The sequence below is a fragment of the Neomonachus schauinslandi genome, chromosome 10, assembly GCF_002201575.2.
Source record: "Neomonachus schauinslandi chromosome 10, ASM220157v2, whole genome shotgun sequence".
Classification (NCBI taxonomy): domain Eukaryota; kingdom Metazoa; phylum Chordata; class Mammalia; order Carnivora; family Phocidae; genus Neomonachus; species Neomonachus schauinslandi.
Genome location: NC_058412.1, coordinates 103,697,666 through 103,710,667, shown reverse-complemented (window position 1 = coordinate 103,710,667; position 13,002 = coordinate 103,697,666). Strand labels below are relative to the sequence as shown.

Below are 13,002 nucleotides of genomic sequence, written 5' to 3'. Positions count from 1 at the left end.
AAATATTTCGCCTGCTGGAGGCAACCACTATTAATTCTTTGGCAGTTTTCTCTTAGTCTTTTTTGGTTTGTTCTTTTTTTCTCTCTTCCCAAATTGTGATTGTAATCTTTTGAAAATCTAAATCAGGACTTGCTTTTCTCTATTTCAAAGGATTCCATGACTCCATATTGCGGGATAACGTGAAATACAAGGCCTTCCTTGATTTGGCTCCTGCCTAATAGCGCAACCTCATTTCCCACCAGTTTCCTACACACACTCTCTGCTTTAGCCATAAAAATTCCCTGGCAGTTCCCCCAAGATACTATTCTGTTACATGCTTTGTACATGCTGCTTTCTTTTCCTAAAATGCACTTGTTCCTCCTAATTTGACTGACGAACTCCTGCTCATCCTTCAAAACCCAGATGAGAAATCTCTACCTCTTTGATCCCCTTCCTTGAACCATTCAATAAGAATTGATAACTTCTTTGTGCCACCACTCACCTACCCTTGCACATACTACACTGCATTTGCATTTTATTTATTGTTTTTATGTCTTCTACTGTATTCTGAGTTTCTTGAGGTCAAAGACCATCTTTTACTTATCTTTCTCTCTCTGGGGAGTATCAGGATGCCTGAAACTGCCAAACTCACTGTAGATGTAGCATTACAGAGTATTTTAGATAGAAATGTTTCTAACTCGGTCTGCTTCTATTGCTTGTTCCTTTTCTTGATAAGTGAAATGGTGCAAGTACTTGATAATCTTCAAGATCTGTATGGGGATCTGAACCTCAATAGATTCAAAATATTAGGGTAAATCATGTAACAGTTTTCATCTTTTAAATAAAAAATGACCAATATCAACAAAGTAAGTTATTGCAGTTGGCTGATTTTATCCACTTTACCCAGAAGGCCAGGGACTGGCTTAGAAGCACTTACAAGTGTTTTTCCCAGATAAGCCAGGTCCAGGTTGGGTACTAGAGTCACCAAGGTAATCACCATTGACCCTTGGTTATGAGCTGGTGGGACATCATTCCCTGGATCTACTAGAGTGTCCTAGAGTTTGGCAGTTTCCTCAGGCAGCATCCCAAGCACCAGAAAGCTACAGGATTACTTAAAAATAAATACTACATGGCTTCTAATAATTCAGAGAAGGTCATTTTGAAGAGATTAAATATAATCACTGGCTGAGTATCTTGACTACTGTCATATAAGCAGAAACACATTGGAGGAAAAAAGTACTGTTTTTATGCTTTATCAAGTGAACTGTGGTTTGATGAACAAGAGGTTATTATTTTTATTTCTCAGGATGATTTTCTTTAGCTATTAATCATCACAACTCACTCATATTTAGAAAACACTGATTTGCGTGGGCTTCTAAGGGTAATTGCTTTTCACCCAGGTTCCTCTGCAAATGAGGTAGAGGTCAAAATCTTGAAAAAGGATTGAATACAACCCAGCTCAGCTTTCAACTTTAAGTGATATCTTATCAGGATTTAAGCAAAACAAGTTTTCACTTAATAAAATAGATGCCTCTCTTCATAACAACGTATCAAACAAGAAAGTCACAGTATTAGAAACTGGACCGTGGCCACTTTTATTACCGTTTCCCAGTCCTGTAAGATTCAGTTCTTTGGAGCCATGGCTGCTAAAATATTAAAGGCAACAAAATGCAAGCAGAAAAGGTTTGTTTCTACGGTGTATGTGAACAGCAGTGGGAAATGACAGGTGATGGCAAGCGGGAGGAACAGAAATTCGAGAAAACACAGCCTGAGCATCCCAAAAGCGTCATAGCAAAGGGACCACTTACAAAGAGGCATAAATGCCTTCAGCACCATGTGACAACTAACATTATCATGAGGGCCTTAGGGATCAGCCGAATATTAAAGTATGTTCCACGTACATGTTTAAAGAAGTCAAGGAAGGGTGTCAGGCTGTGGGTAAACATGCACTAGGTCAGAAAAAGTGTTTACTAGTTGCTATTTTTTTTTTTTTTAAGATTTTGTTTATTGAGAGAGAGAGTGCACAAACCAGGGGAGGGGCAGAGAGAGAGGGAGAAGCAGACTCCCCACTGATCAGGGAGCCCGATGTGGGTCTTGATCCCTGGACCCTGAGATCATGACCTGAGTGGAAGGCAGATGCTTAACTGACTGAGCCACCCAGGCGCCCCTACTAGTCATTATTTTAAAAGTATATGTTATTTTGCCAATAAATGTAATCAGTGCAACTGCATGTAAGCATTATTTTATTTCTGTATTGCTTTTGAGGTAGGCCTCATTTTTAGAGACTGTAACATAGCAGTTTGCATTGTAGCCCCTGATTATATTCCCATGCCACTTGTAAATCTGCTTTTTATCTAACTCTACTTGATTTATAAGTTACTTAAATGCAAAATGTACTTTGTTTCCTAAAGGATGCTTGTTATTCAGTCTTTAAAGCAGAGATTTTTCTATTGCAGAGGCAAGAAATAGCAGTATTTTTTAAAACACTTGCAACCCAAATGTCTCCAGCTCAGTCTCCTGACTTTCTTTTGAAAACATATTAAAAGGCTGAAGACCTTATGCCCTGGCTACACCGGGCCCTCCCCGGTCTTTCCTAGAATTCCTACCTGCTGACACTTTCTTGGTGATGACTCATATCCTCAGTGCCTTCTTACCTCTCTGTTCCCAGGACTGTTCCCTGCTCTGGTTTGTTTCACTCTCTGAGTCCTTTGTATATATCATCAAATCCCCAGAACAAGAGTGTTGTATGAAATAGATGTTCACGTAAGATTTGGTGGTAGCAGAGGAGGATTGGAGCACACAACAAGACTCAACTTCAAGATTAAACATCAGAGATGGTGCTGAACAAATTTCCTTCGCCAGGCTGACCAGGGAGTGGCTCTCATTGTCTTCTCCTTTCTCCCTCTCTTACACTGAGATGCACGTTCCAGCTTCTCTTCTCTTCTTTTTTTAATCGCCCCCTCAGCGTCCTTTTCCAATTTACCTATGTCTTCTTTTCCACATGTCTCTTCTCCAAATTAAAAAACAAAAAAAATTTTTTTTTTTTCTTTCTCTCAAGCAAAACAGAAAATTTTAGTCCCTTTTCATCCTGAGCATTTTGGAAGCGAGAGTTTGAAGTAAAAAGGGAGCCAGACTTTCCTGAGACCTTCACTTTTGCATAACCTTGCATAATCCTTCTAGATAAGTGGTCACCAGTGGAGCTTTGCCTAATGAAGATGGTCTGTATCTGTGCTGCCCATTAACCACGTGTGGCTGGCCGGTGCTTGAAATGTGCCTGGTGGGCTTGAGGGAACTGGGTTTTTCACTCTAATTTTAACTTAAACTTACCTAGCTGCATGTGGCCAGTGCCTGTCTTACTGGGCAGCACCATTCTCAACAACAAGCTCAAACTACAACCAGATTTCTCAACACACAGAGTTCTCAGTTCACTTGGTGGGAATCTACAGTTTGCTTCAGCCATTTCTTCTTGGTGGCAGCCAGAGCAGAGATTTAAGTATTGTGTAGATGATTCACCTCAGGTCCCCGTCCTTCCCACGTCCCAGATCCCCAGGTGGGGGCCACCCCTTTTTCTCACCCATGGGACTTTATTATAACTGAGGCAAGCTGCCCAGGTAGAGCCCCCTATTCTGGCAAAGCCTTGGTCTTTCTCCTAGCTCCTTCCACTCTCTACCCCCCAACCCCCTCCCCCAACACACACTTGGGTGGAATCTTTAGGTGCTTCCAGCTGTTACCAGGACAAGGGAAACAGTTATTGCCATCACCAGACCCAGTGGAATATCAAAGTGCAGGATCAGGACCAGCCTAAAGTAGGGCCGAGTGGGACAGGCTGACGTTGCCTCTTTCCAGGGCGGCTCTGAAATCTAGTGGAGGGCCATGCAGCGAAGCGCCGAAAGGCCCAGACAGCCTACACACCCCAGGCTGTTCATCAGTAAAGTGAAGAATTTTCTAAATATAATTTTCAAAAAAAAAAAAAAAAACAACTGAAAACACAACCCTCATAGAAAGTATTTTGGCTTCAAGATTTATTTAACCCCTCTGTGAGGACACCGGCAGGATGGTAAAGCTAGTTCTAAGAGCATTGGAGGGAGAGAGTTGGACAGTTGACCTTTGAACAACTGAGGGGGCGGGGCCCTGACCTCCGAGCAGTGAAAAATCCACGTATCACTTTTGACCCCTCCAAAACTTAGCCGCTAATAGCCCACTGTTGACCAGAAGCCTTACTGATAACCAAAACAGTTGAGTAACACATATTTTGTATGTTATATATATTATCTACTGTATTCTTATAACCCAGTAAGCTACAGAAAAGAAAATCTTATTAGGAAAAGCCTAAGGAAAATCCATCTACAGTACTGTACTGCATTTATAAAAAAAAAAAAACAAAAAAAACAAAAAACAAAACCCTCCACATCTAAGTGGACCCATGCTGTTTAAGGGTCAAATATGTATAGTCAGGAGAGGAAAGCTGATGCAAGTTTTTGACAAAATTCACTACAAAGCTGGTTTTTGTCCTGTAGGGCTATAAAACTGTAACTCCTGGTTGTCTTTTCTACCAGCCACGAATCACATGCATCTCTGTGGACACAAAACATTTGCAGTGGTTCTAGCTAACTGCAAAGAATCTGGGCCCTAAAAAATAGTAACTAGTTGGTCGACCAAAAGTACATTCTTCTGTAGAAATAAATCCTCCTTGGGTAGGCCTCTTGGACAGTGTTCCCTTAGAATATATTACCTTTTTTTTTTTTTTTTAATCTTCCCAAGTTTTGGATCATTTAAACTGACTTGTACCGGCAGGGTCCAGATATTAGGCTCAAAGAGTAGAGAGGAGAATTTTGCCTTTTACTTGTATTTGCAGGGAAGGATGCTTACAGAGTCACCCTGATGGTAATAATAATCATAATATTTATTAGTCTTTCAACTTTTTTTTTTAAGATTTTATTTGGGATGGAGAATGCTCACTTGTGAGAGAGCAAGCACATATGGTGGGGAGGGGCAGAAGGAGAGGGAGAAGCAGACTCCCTGCTGAGCAGGGATTCCCGATGTGTAGCTCGATCCCAGGACCCCGAGATCATGACCTGAGCCGAAGGCAGAGGCTTAACTCATTGAGCCACCCAGGTGCCCCTAGTCTTTCAACTTATCTAAAAGGTGGACAAAACATTTAATGTAGTGACAAAACCGAATGAAAAATTAATTTTACCCATGCACAGTAGGAGTGCTGGAGGAGGTGTTGGAAAGTAGAAATGGTTGGAGAATTAGAGGGAAGACCAGAAGGTTAGTATTCTCAGTGGGAGGTATTGCTGATGGTTAGTTGATGGTATGTGGAATAGAGGCTCATACATCTATTATTTAAAGCCCAAAATTGCCAATCACCAAGCCAAAAATAACATAATTTCAAATTTGGACTGGGGGAGTGGAGAAAAAGTAGGGAAATGAGTTCAACGGAGTTTAATTTTGGAATTTTTATCCTAGGAACCTATTACTACATGTGCCTGGGGGATATTAGTTCAGGAATTGCTTGTCTTGCCACAAATCTCACTTTCTTCAAACTCCAGTCCCCACTAGAATTGGACATTTAAAGCAAAACCAAAAATGTGTTGAGATCACTTCGTTATCCAACAAATTAAGTCCAGATGTCTCATCTTGAAACTCAGCATATGGCCTAGATGCCCTGCCACCCTCACGCCTCTGCTTTCCCCCAGTGTCAGGTTGTGATGAGGAAGGTGGTGGGTCGGTCGTATTCCTTGTGGTATGAGAGGCTGGAAGGGGTGTCAGGTGCGAGGGGCTGACCAGGGATGCTAAGGGAGCAGGCCCCCTTTGGGCTGAGTCTTGATGGAATGGTCAACCAGCTGATCAAAACATAGCTGAGATGAGGGAGGAGCCCACTTGCTCAAGGGCAGGGGTGTGGAGGGGGGGGGGGGGGGGGGGGGGGCGAGGCTTGTCCAGCTAGAGCAGAGGGGAGGGTGCTAGAGGGAAAGAGTTGAAGTTAAACATGGACAGTGTCCACACCATGGAGGGAAGTAAGGGGACAGGCTGGGTATAGGAATGAATCAGAGGATTTTCTAACCCAGTGGGTGTAGAAGGTGAAGGAAAATAAGGACTGTAAGGTGAGGTGGGGGTTTCTGGCACTGGAAGCTAGGGTGGGCTCTGGCGCAGGCATAGAGAGCACCAGAGAAGGGCTACATTTATGGATGCACTTAGGTGGTTTCTCTTCCTGAAATCAGAATGGCATTTATCATCATATCTTCCATAGTACCTAAGAAACATTTTGCTTATAATAGAAATCGCCTAAGTTTTAGTTAAAAATAAACTAAGCAGAAAGGGAATTGAGAAGCATAACTATCCAAGAGGATGAACAAATGGATGCACACTCAAGTATGAGAATAAAGGGTGTAGAACCAGGACGAGGAGCTTGGATTTCTTTCTGGTTGTTATGGGAAGCGGAGACTGACATGCTCTGATAGACATTTTGGAGACAGTTACTTTTGGTAGCTATGTGGAAAATTGTCTGGGAGGAGGGGACGGGCAAAGTGCAGGTAGGAGATCTGAGTGCATGGTTGGAGAACACCAGGAATTTAAGGAAGGTGAACTAGAGTCTTACTCCTTCCTCCTACTGGCTATATCTCCATAGACAATTTTCTTACCATCCCTGTGCCTCAGTAGAGATGATAAGGTGCGTGGGTCTAAGGATTTTGCAGTTCTATATCTGCCTGCCTTCAAGTACCCTTCTTGTCATCTCAGCCATGTGATTTCTTCCTCACAGGGTAAGAAAGTTATGGCCAGGTTCCTGGGCACTTAGTCAGTTGGTCTGAACATGGAAATAACCCAAAACTGCACCACCTAGCATCAGCCAGGTTTTTGCAAAAACACCCAGGCCTGTTCCTTCCTCTAGATCAGATTTAATTTTTTTTTTAATTTATTCTTTTTAAGTTGGTTCCACGCCCAACATGGGGCTTGAACTCACGACCCTGAGAACCAGAGTCGCATGCTCTACCAACTGAGCCAGCCAGGTGCCCCTAGACCAGATTTTAAAACAACAGTTCTGATAATATTACCTGTGCTTTCAAATTCCCAAAGCTTAGAGCTCATTGGCTTCCAAGCCTGAAGCATTTGAGGAAAAGTCTGTATGGTTTGGAAAATCCCAGAAAGTAAGTGGATGTGAAGGCAAAAGACTCTGGTTTGAGCCTTGACCCAGATATTTGCAAGTTACGACCTTGAGCAAGTCCTTTCACCTGTCTGAGTGAGCATCTGTCTTGCCTCAAGTGTGTTAGGATATTGGTGCCAGAGGTTCCTAGTAGGAGTCTATGCGTCACCCATGTGTGTGGATGGGATGTGTCTTCAGAGCAAAGGCTCTACCATGGTTGAGACCATGTCTGTTTTGTTGTGTCCCAGTGCTTGTCTAGAGTACAATGTTCAGCCAGTAACTCAAAAGATAGCAGTGCAAACTCTTGGCATAAATAATCAGACTTCTAGTGTTTCTGCCAATAAATGGCTTGAACCTCTCCCCTCTTTGATTTTCTACCTTAACTAGGAGTGAGGGATTAACAGAAGCCCAGGATAATCCCAGGTTTTCACTGCATAGATCCCTGGTGCACATTTGCTCTTTTACTTGTGGGTAAGGTTAGAAGAGCAATTTCAAATCACAGGGTTTGCGGACCCGCCCTCTGTCACTGCAGGAAGGAACCGCTGCCCTTGGTAAAAAGGAAGTGTGCCTTGATGAGAGCAATGAAAACATGTGTGTTAAATGAGAGGTTTTTTTTTTTCTAGAGTGCTAAGTACAGACCTATCCAAGGATTTGGAAATGAAGAAGTCTAAAAGTATTAGAATTATAAGAGACAGTTGGCCCAAGAAGAAATAACCAGAGGTCAGGCTTGACTGACCACTAGGTAAAGTTACAGCAAGGAGAACAAGTGTGAGCCTGATTTGAAGTCCCACTAGGAGATATGACGTCAAATCTGGAAGGAACTTTGAAGCCCGAAAGGGAAGAAAGGCATGAGTTAGGAAAATGAAGTGACAAGGGTATAAAAGGATCAGTGATTGGTCAATAATTGTATCAACTTTTGCTGTGTTGTTACACATACCACAGCACGCTAAAGCTTAAAGACATAGCAGGGCCAAACTTTCCTCTGCCCTCTTAGGTTCAGTGGCTGGGGCTAGCAAATTAAGCTGACAAAAGCCAGATGGACAGGAGAAAAGGCATACAAATTTTATTGATGTTACTATTTTTACAGGCGCAGGGGCTTCACAGGAAAGTGAAAACCCAAAGAAATGGGTAGACTCAGAAGCTTATATACCATCTTAACAAAAGATGATAAATTTTGGAGAAGCGACCAGATAAAGGGAAAGGGGATTTGGGCTTCTGGGGCAATAAATTGTGGGAAGGTAGATATATATATATAGGGAAACTAATGGAAGATAGAGGTTATTTTAATAAGGTTTGTGCAGACTCATCTTTGTGCCGGCTTTCTGTCTTCATGCTCATAAAACTCCCTGGAGAGGGAATTTATGGCCGCCTTCATTTCTCAAAAGTTTCTGCTTTTAATCAGATAAGGGGAGCTTCGAGGAGGCCTCTTTCTGCATCTGTTGATTCTCAGTTATTTTCAGTTCACCATAATCCATATGCCCAAGTGGCATATTTGGGAGTGATGTATTCCAATCCCAAAGTTTAAGATAGCAACCGTTTATATAGTCTATGATTCTGTGGGTCAGCCGTCCGGTGGGGCTCAGCTGGGCTCACTCAGGTGTCTGCTGGGCTGACTTTGGGCTGGCTGATTTCAGGTGGCCTTAGCGAGGCCTTCTCCAGTCCACCTGATCTGTCATCCTGCCAGCAGGCGAGGCTTGCTGTCTCTTGAGGTCAGCTGTGTTTCTACTGCATTCTTTAGACCAAAGCAAGTCACAAGACCAATCCAGACTCAAGGAGTGGGGACATACACTCCACCTCTTGATGGGAGGAAGCTATAAGTCACATTGTAAGGGGTGTGGATGCAGGGAGGCATGAAGGATTGGGCTGTCTTTGTGATCAACCACAGTTCTCTTAGGTGCTCTTTATGTAGTTGGTCCTCCCATGGTGAAAGGCTAAGGATAGCAGTCAACATACTTTTCCTGTAAGGGACTAGATACTTTATCAGGCTATATAAGCCATACGGTCTCTGTTACAAATACTCAACTCTGTGGCATAGAAGCAGTTACAGAACATAGACAATCCATAATTGAATGAATGGGCTATGTTCCAATGAAATTTTATTTTTAAAAATGGGGGGCATGCTGGATTTGACCCACAAGCTGTAGTTTGCTGACACCTTGCTCAGAAGACAAATAATGTTAAGCAGAGATGAATAACACATTAGTTTGGGTGGTAAGGATACTTTCAGGTTCAAGTAGTTACTTGGAGCTCATCATTTGGCCTTACAAATGTCTTATTTTATTTTTAGGTTAGTCATTCTCCACTTTTTTTCCTTTTTCTCTGTCAACCACTTTGGTCTTTCTTCTCTATAAGATGCTCCAGTTTGATTTGTTTTTGCTTATTACAGTTTTCATTTTTATGTTTTTCCTCTCCATGAAGTTTCCTTGGGTTTGCTTTTCTTCATTTCTTCACAAGGGTAGAAGATAACTATTCCCCTGAGGAACAGAAGCATCTCACCCATGAAATAGCATCTGAGTCAGTCTCATGGAAAAGCCTATGACTTGAGATGCATGCTATTCAAGGGTGCAGGAAGGTCTGCTTATTCCTGGAAGACGTGAGACGCATCCACTAGGAAACTAGAGAAGGAAATCTGGGGTGGCATAGATTTACAAGGAGGATGTGGAAACAGAACAAAACGATATACGAGGAAAGTGTATGAATAATGAGCCAATAAAATTAAAAAACGGGCTGAGAAGCCACTTAGGTGCTAGTTCTTTGTTGCTTCTATTCAAGCTGAAGTGTAAATAGGAAAATGCTCAGTATTAGTTCCTTCTAGCCGTGTCTGTGACTGTGGGTGAGCACGTGAACAGTGGCCAAGGCATGCATTTCATTCGGGTGGATGAGTGCAGCCTTATGGATCTCCAGGCTGATGGTGAAGAGGCCCAAAGGATGCATTCCCTTGGTGCATTCTCTTTGGGAGTGCACTCTGTTAATGCGTGTGGTCTAGTCATTGAATTAATAGAGTTCATTCAAGGGTGAACAAATGAACAGTCAAGTGAAATATACAGCATGTGATAAAGTGAATCATCTTCAAGTCCCTTCTTGAGTAATACAATTACGTTTCTTGACCAGCTGCATTAGCAGCACCTGGAGCACTTGTTAGAAATGCAAACTCTCAGGCCCACCCCAGACCTGCCGAATGAGAAACTCTGGGGGCGAGCTCCAGCAATCCCTGTTTTAAGAGCCTCTGGGGTGGTTCTGATGATGCAGCTTAAGTTGGAGAATGACAAGGCACAGAGCAAGTCAGGGAGTTTTGGATTTCCTTAGAGGGGAAAAAAAAATTAAATGCATTTCAAGTTCTTTACAGCTGATCTCCCCCAAACAAGCAAGGCAGATAAAGGGGAGGGGACTGTTCAGTAAAAGAAACTTTCCTTTTTCCAGAGGAGTTGAACGTATTAGATTTTATTTCACTCTTCAGTGCACTAAGCTCTTGACATCAGTCATCTTCTTTTAAACCCTCAGATGGTGTTAGAGATTAAATGAGATTATTTTCCACATTATACAGAGGAAAGAGAAGCCTAAATCAATTAAGGAATTGCCTACTATTCAACATGTAGTGATCGATGGAGCCTGTCTCCAGAACTGATGTATTGACAAAGAGAACACACATGAATCACAGCTACCTGTATTATGGGACTTGGGACCTCGAAATGGCTGCCATTTGCAAATGATGAGATTCAAAATATGGCACCTTGGTATGTTGAATATTTTAAGTGGAAGGACTTTGAAGGTCATTCTGAATCATCCCTCCTCCTCCCCCACTCCCAAAAGCAGGTTATAAAACACCCACATGTGAGAGGTGCCCTCCCTATACCTACAAGAAAGAAGCATTCGTATCTCCAATGACAAATGTACTCCAAGGAGAATTTGAACAAACAGGCCTTCCTAAGACACACCCCCCTAATTTACTACACTTAACCTCATACTCCTTGACCTATCCTATTTCTAAATGACTGTCCACGCTTCATCAAACCTAACACAAAAATACTCAGGTTTAGCCATTTTTTCTGGTGTTCATTTTCTTATGCAGACTCCCATGTCACATGTTAAAAAACAAAATTCATCCAAGTAAATGTGACGATCAAATTGGCTTTATTAAACAATTCACGAATTGGGTAGCATCCCAGCAATCCATCGAGCAAATAGAAAGGAGCTCTGTTGAGCTGCAAGAAGGGAAAGGTTTTTAAAGGCAGAGAGGAAGTGGAAAAAAGGGGAATTATTAGCAAAGAACGCACTGTTTTAGGCAAAGTTGCCTTCCTAAGGGGAACGGAAGGGGCCTATCAGTGGGCTACCTCCTAGTGCTGACCCTGAAACTCCATGTTGGCTGGTTACAGGCCACCTTATCTTTGGGGTTGAAACTGCAGTTAGGTTAGGTATTAAGTCTTGGTTTGCTGACAGGGACCTTACCATAAGTGACTTCATTTGGGGCCTGTGGTTCTTTTTATTATACATATAACTTACAGTAAATAAATTTGCATGCTTTTCTGTTGCTGATCTGTCTTTGTCAGTTTAACTTTCAGACCTGGTCAGGGACTTTGAGAGAATTAAGGAAAACTCTTTTTAAGATTTTATTTATTTATTAGAGAGAGAGAGCATGAGCAGGTGGAGGGGCAGAGGGAGAAGCAGACTCCCCATTGAGTGAGGAGCCTGATGTGGGACTCGATCCCAGCACCCTGGGATCATGACCTGAGCCAAAGGTGCTCCAAAATGTTGCCCCAAAATGTTTTCTTCCCCTACAGTTCTTTGAAGATATGTATGATGTTTAAAAAATATTTATGTATACACACATACACATAGTAATGGAAGCTACTTAACTTTATTAGTAACCTATTTGCTTTATTTCAGACCATAAATACTATATTACTATATCCAGGAGTTCTTACTTTGATTCTTTTAAGGAAATGAGGATGGAAAGAATTGTATGTATTTATTTATTTATTGCAATTTTTTTTACTTGAGAGAGAGTGAGCGAGAAAGAGAGGGGGAAGCAGGCTCCCCGCTGAGCAGGGAGCCCGACACGGGGCTCGATCCCAGGACCCGGGGATCATGACCTGAGCCGAAGGCAGACGCTTCACCCACTGAGCCACCCAGGTGCCCCAAGAATTTATTTTTCATATATTTGCCCTTCACAGCAAATAACTGCCCCTCAGAACACTAATACCTCTACCTAATAATCAATGAAGATCAGTCTTTAAGGATAGAAAAGTATTAACCAGGGCTTTTTTAGTCTCCAATTTTTTGTGTGGGTGGGAGGAAACTAGGTAAAATGTACTGTATGGAAGGAACATAATATTTTCTTTCAATCAATGAAAGTAGACATAAAATATCCTCAGTGGGGAAGCCCGTCTTTTAATACTTAATATTGATAGATTCATAAACACATGTTTTTAAACTCCTTACTCTTGAAGCCATAAATAGTAAGCAGTTGGCTCTGAAATGGTACCTTGTCAGAAACACGTGATGGGTGTGTTGGCTGAGCCAGTATGGTTTCCCAGGTCTCCAGGCCGCCATGATCTTTCTGCTCAGGAGTTCCCCTGTGGACAGTTTTGCTGGCACCCCTACTGCTCTCCGGCTGTGGCTTCTCTTCTCCCAGGTACCTAAAAAGGCAGATGATCCTAACTGGTGAAATGCAAAAAGGAGCCTAGTGTTTGGATCCTCACCAAAGTCAAGCTGCCAGGATATTGTTTGCAAACGAAGAAAGGGTTTGTACTAGGTGGTATTTAGGGTAAAAACCTCGGCCAGAGAGCTCTTTCTTGAAGAGTTTGAAATACACATAGTTGGTTAAGGACATGGGTTGGGAGTTAAACAGAAATAGCTTTAACTTTGGCTTGTACCTCAAGAAA

The 13,002-nt window shown here is 42.3% G+C and overlaps 1 protein-coding gene and 1 non-coding gene across 5 annotated transcripts in view; one reads left to right on the top strand and one right to left on the bottom strand.

Moving 5' to 3' along the window:
• PLCB4 (phospholipase C beta 4) overlaps positions 1 to 13,002 on the top strand; it is a 163,366-nt gene that overhangs the window by 1,184 nt on the left and 149,180 nt on the right. The gene's annotated exons all lie outside the window — the stretch shown is intronic.
• On the bottom strand, positions 6,916 to 6,988 carry TRNAQ-CUG. Its single transcript has one exon. It is a non-coding gene; the product is annotated as a tRNA-Gln (tRNA).